At 37.3% G+C, this 5,852-nt stretch overlaps 1 non-coding gene across 1 annotated transcript; it reads right to left on the reverse strand.

Moving 5' to 3' along the window:
• Window positions 1-256: 256 nt before the first annotated feature.
• On the reverse strand, window positions 257-329 carry TRNAR-UCG. The gene has a single exon. It is a non-coding gene; the product is annotated as a tRNA-Arg (tRNA).
• Window positions 330-5,852: the final 5,523 nt, after the last annotated feature.

Genomic DNA, 5,852 nt, shown 5'->3' on the forward strand with positions numbered 1-5,852 from the left:
CCCATCCCACCCCGGACTCCAGGCAGCTGTGTGCCAGCCTGGCCAAGCGCTTCCTCCAAAGTACAAACAGCTGAAAGGTGGTGTGCTGGCCCCACCTGAATCACTCGCAACTCCAAAGAGGTGTGTGATGCAACTTCCCATTTCCACGGGAAAGGACTGCAGAGAATTCACGTTCACTTTCCGAAATTAATTGGATGCTATAATTTTGTTGTGTGGGAGGTTGTGCAGTGTTGCTTGAGAGTGAAAAATGGAGAATCAACCACGAAGGGATTCGAACCCTCAATCTTCTGATCCGAAGTCAGACGCCTTATCCATTAGGCCACGTGGTCCTACGCCTTTGCAACTGCAAAAAATGTAAGAAATGTTGTAAGATTGGCTATTAACCTGGATTTTATATCTATTGTATGGTTCTACTTATATGACATGATTTCTGTTGTTAACCTAATTTCAAAGATAGTGTAAGTAATACAAAAGCTAAATAACTTGCCAGTGTCACACAATAACAAGGTAATGCAAAGTGAGTATTTCGATTTTCTCCAAACTCCTACCCTTAACTTGACACCAAATGTTACACCAAATTTTGCACATGCACCACGTTGCTTCTCTCAGCTGGTGACAAAAAGTTGTAAAGAAAGGGAAAAAGGATTGAACGTCTCTCTATAATCACTACTACACATGATCAGCTTGCATTCAGCATTGAGACCCTCTGGAAATAAATGAAAATCACCAGGTGAACGAGAAAGACCCCCTCAGGCGACCTTCTCAGCTTGGCGTCCAATTCAGCTGCAACAGCTGCAATTAGCATTAAATAGAGGCATCTTCCTAGGCCTGGCTCCGCTTGGTAACCAAAACTAGACCCTGCTGAATACTCTCTAGTGAGACGTTTGTTAAAAGCCCAAGAGTATAGCGGGCACTTGGAGAATAATGTAGAAAATGCCTATCATCTTGCGCAACCACTCGGTGGTGGCGCTGTGTGGTAGAGGGGGCAGGAGCCGGGCTTTAGGCCCGAAAAGTTGCGGTTCGAACCACTTCGTAGTGGTTGTGTATCTTCATTTCAGTTCTTCATTTGACCCAGCCATCCTTGACTCGCAGGATTCTGACCTCCCGCTAGTGATGTGCCGGTGGGAAACACACAGGAAGGAAAGGCGCGCGCGAGGCCTGCCCCCGGAAAGAACGACGCCTGCGTGGACCCCCTTCTGTGAGTGCCGGAGGCGTGGTGAAAGCAACAGTATGCATATGGTGGTCTCATTCCCCATTACTGGGAACTCTTGGAGAGCCTGATTTGAGTCTCTATGGGACCTGCCTCTTCATCCTGGCTTCCGGCTCTCTCAAAGTCTGCTACACAGATTTTTCATATTCCAGAAGGGCTGGAGAAACATTTATTTACTGAAAAGCTCTTCTATTCAGCAACTGCACCCTGAGGAGGCTGCGCTCTCTTTCTCTTGCCCTCCACGAAAGCACCACCCGGATTCTCTCACCCACCTGGCCAAAGTGTCAGCTTGCAGGGATCTGTTCTTAACCCAGCCTGAAGGGCTTCAGTGAACACCTAGGAAGCAAACTTACTCTGAGACCTAAAAGATGAGAAAGAATTAGTTTTAAAAGAAAAAAAGTGCAGAAAGAGGCTGCACGTTGTGGCTCACGCCCCTAATCCCCACACTTTGGGAGGCCAAGACGCGGTAGGGGGGTGGGGGAGTGGAGGGGAGAGTTGGAGAGGGAAGTTGGAGGGGGGAGTTGGCGGGTGGCGGGGGGGATTGCCTAAGGCCAGGAGTTTGAGACCATCCTGGGCAATATAGCGAAACCTCTCTCTCTTCTCTCTTAAAAAAAAAAAAAAGCCAAATAGGTGATCCACAGTATATGCAATGGTGTAAAAAATGTTACCCAATTAATTTGAAAATTTAAACAGTAAATTCTGCAAAAGTTATCAATTATGAAATTCGATTCAAGAGGAAATAACAGGTAACTGTTACATAAATTGAATAGTCAAAAATTGCCCTACAGAGAAAGTCCTAAACCCAGATATTTTCACCTGAAAGTTCTTCAAAACAATCCAGGGAGAATAATTTCAATTGGATACAAACTTTTCCAAACATAGTGACAGAGGGAAGACTTTTCACCTCATTTTCACCTTCATCCTAATACCAAACCAGAAAAAAGACAATGAGAGAAAGAAAAATCATAGGTCAATCTCATTCATGAACATAAAATCAGAAATCAAAAAAAAAAAAAAGCTGAATCCACCAATGTTTAAAAAATCATAACAAATCCAGATTTATACCAAAAGCAGGATGTCAATTTAACGTGAGAAGAACAGTGTTATGATTCAGTACATTAAGAAATTAAAGGAAAAAAATATGTTCACCTCAAAAGAGGCAGAAAAACATTGGATAAATTTCACTGTCTGCTCACAATGCAACTGTTAACAATCTAGAAATAGAAGGAAATTTCTTTTACTTAATTTTTAAAAGATAAAAATAATCTACAAAAAAACAATTCTCAAAGGTAAAAAAAGTTTAAAACACTTTACTTGAGATTGGGACTACAAATGGTATACCAGGAATTGCGACTTCCATTCCTTCCCAGACATAAGGAAAGTAAAAAAGTTGTAATTCTTAGAAAGGAAGAAACAGAACTATCTTTTCTTTCTGTTTTTTCTTTAACAGTTTGTGTAAAAAATTAACAAATTTAAAATTAAATTATTATAATTATTAAGAGTCTTAACACATTTTCCCTTGATAGCTGTAACAATTTACGAAAGCAAGGACATGCAATGCAGAAAAACCTAGAAGTCACAGGAAATGAGATATTTTGATATTTCAATGACAAAAAAACACAAAAATATGGCATAATTTCATTTATAGAAACTACAAACTAAGCATCCTAAAATATCTATTGTTTATGGATACAAATATAATTAGTGAAGCTAACAAATAAGAGCAAGAGAATGATTATTTCAAACATTATTATAGTGGTTATCTCAGCATGAGAATGAGAGAGGTATACTATAGAGTGGGGTAAATGGAATTTCTAAAATAATGATAATGCTGTCTTTCTTAATGTGACTTCATATTTTTTAAGAAAATTTTTAATTGCAATATAAGAAACATACAGAAAAGTGCCCAAATGCAAGTATATATAGATCATTGAATGTATATGAAGAGAATATATCTTTGAACTCCCACCCAGATCTTCTGTTTCAATGTATTGCCACTGTTTCCATCAAACAAGATCCCAGAACTAAATTTTGTCACTTGAGCTGTGTCAAGAGATAGAAAATTATCAGTCCCTCCAGAAACCACTCTCATGCCCCCTCTTAATCACGTTCTCCATAAGGGTAACCACTTTCTTGACATCTAATATCATCTTTGAATTTTGCATATTTTCATACTCCATATAAATAGGATTATGTAATAAATACTCTCTTATGCCTGGCTTCTTTTATGCAGGAATATGTGAAATTCATCCATGTTGTTGCATTTAACAATTGTTCTTTCTCACTGCTGTGTATATATTCCGCAATATGAATATACCAATTTTTTTATGTTTGTTTACCCGATCTGCTGGTGATGGATGTTTGGGTTGTTTCCAGTTTGGGGATATTATAAACTGTACCTGTAGGAAAACTCTTGGACTTGCTTTTTTTTTGGGCATATGTGTGCACAAGTTTTACTGGGTATTAAAATAAAGAGAATAAATCGATTTTTAATGTGTGCTGACAGCTTTCAAAACCCATTATTCTCTTTGATCTATCTGCCTCGCATTTAGGTCAGTGTATAAGAAAGTGTATTCAATCTATGGATCACTTTTGGTAGTGTGGACATTTTAACATTATTAATTCTTCCAATCCATGAACATGAAATATCTTTTCATGTATTTGCGTCTTCACCAATTAATTTCATCAATGTCAATAATTGGTTAAATTTGTTCCTAAGCATTTATTCTTTTTGATGCTATTGTAAATGGGATTCTTAATTTCCTTTTTGGATAGTGTTCATTGTTGGTGTATAGAAATGCAACTGATTTTTGCATGTTGATTTTGTACTCTGCAACTTTACTGAATTCATTTATTAGTTCTAACAGTTTTTTGGTGGGGTATTTAGGGTTTTCTATATATAAGATCATGTATACAAAAATCAACTCGAGATGAATCAAAAGCTTAAATCTAAGACCAGAAACCATTAAAATGCTACAAGACAGCATCAGAGAAACCCTTCTAGACATTGGCTTAGGCAAAGAGTTCATCACCAAGAACCCAAAAGCAAATGCAACAAAAACAAAGATAAATAAACTAAAAAGCTTCTGCACAGCAAGAGAAGTAATCAGCAGAGTAAACCAACAACCCATAGAGTGGGAGAAAATCTTTGCAAACTATATATCCAACAAAGGACTAATATCCAGAATCTATGAGGAACTCAAATCAGCAAGAAAAAACAAATAATCCCATCAAAAAGTGGGCTAAGGACATGAATAGACAATTTTCAAAAGAAGATATACAAATGGCCAACAAACTTGAAAAATGCTCAACATCACTAGTAATCAGGGAAATGCAAATCAAAACCACAATGTGATACCACCTTACTGCTACAAGAACGGCCATAATAAAAAAAATAAAAAATAATATATGTTGGCAATGATGTGGTGAAAAGGGAATACTTTTACACTGCTGGTGGGAATGTAAACTAGCACAGCCAATATGGAAAATAGTATGCAAATTATTTAAAGAACTAAAAGTAGATCTATCATTTGATCCAGTAATCCCACTACTGGGTATCTACCCAGAGGAAAGTAAGTCATTATATGAATAAGACACTTGCATACACATGTTTATAGCTGCCCAATTTGCAATTGCAAAAATATGGAACCAGCCCAAGTGCCCATCAATCAACAAGTGGATAAAGAAAATGTGTTATGTATTAAATATACACCATGGAATACTACTCAGCCATAAAAAGGAATGAAATAATGGCATTCGCAGCAACCTGGATTAAGTTGGAGACCATTATTCTAAGTGAAGTAACTCAGGAATGGAAAACCAACCGTCATGTGTTGTCACTTATAAGTGGGAGCTAAGTGAAGATGCAAAAGCATAAGAATGATATAATGGACTTTGGGGACTCAGGAGGTGTGGGGGGAGGGTAAGGGATAAAAGTCTACACATTGGGTACAGTGTACACTGCTTGGGTGATGGATGCACCAAAATCTCAGAAATCATCACTAAAGAACTTATCCATGTAACCAAAGACCATCTGTTCCCCAAAAACCTATTGAAATAAAAAAAAATACTAAGATCATGTCATCTGCAGATACAATTTAACTTCTTCCTTTCAGATTTGGATATCTTATTTCTTTTTTCTTGCCCAATTGTTTTGGCTAGGACTTCCAGTACTATATTGAATAGAAATGGTGAGAGTGGGCCTCCTCAGCTTGTTCCTGATGTTAGAGGAAAATCAGATTTTCACTATTGAGTTTGTTAGCTCTGGGCTTATCATATATAGCCTTTGTTATGGTGAGGTACATTCCTTCTATACCTAATTTACTGAGAGTTTTTATCATGCAAGTTGTTGAATCTTGTGAAATACTTTTTCTACATTTATTGAAATTATCATATTATTTTATCCTTTATTCCATTAATGTGATATATCACATTCATTGATTTGTATATGTTGAACTACCTTTGCACTCCAGGGATAAATTCCACTTGATCATGGCACATGATCCTTTTAATGTACTGTTGGATTCAGTTTGCTACTATTTTATTGAGGATTTTGGCATCTATTTTCATCAAGGATATTGGCCTACAATTTTCTTGTAATGTCCTTTTCTGGCTTTGGTATCAGAGCAATGCTGACCTCATA

This window comes from Nomascus leucogenys, chromosome 22a (assembly GCF_006542625.1).
Source record: "Nomascus leucogenys isolate Asia chromosome 22a, Asia_NLE_v1, whole genome shotgun sequence".
Classification (NCBI taxonomy): domain Eukaryota; kingdom Metazoa; phylum Chordata; class Mammalia; order Primates; family Hylobatidae; genus Nomascus; species Nomascus leucogenys.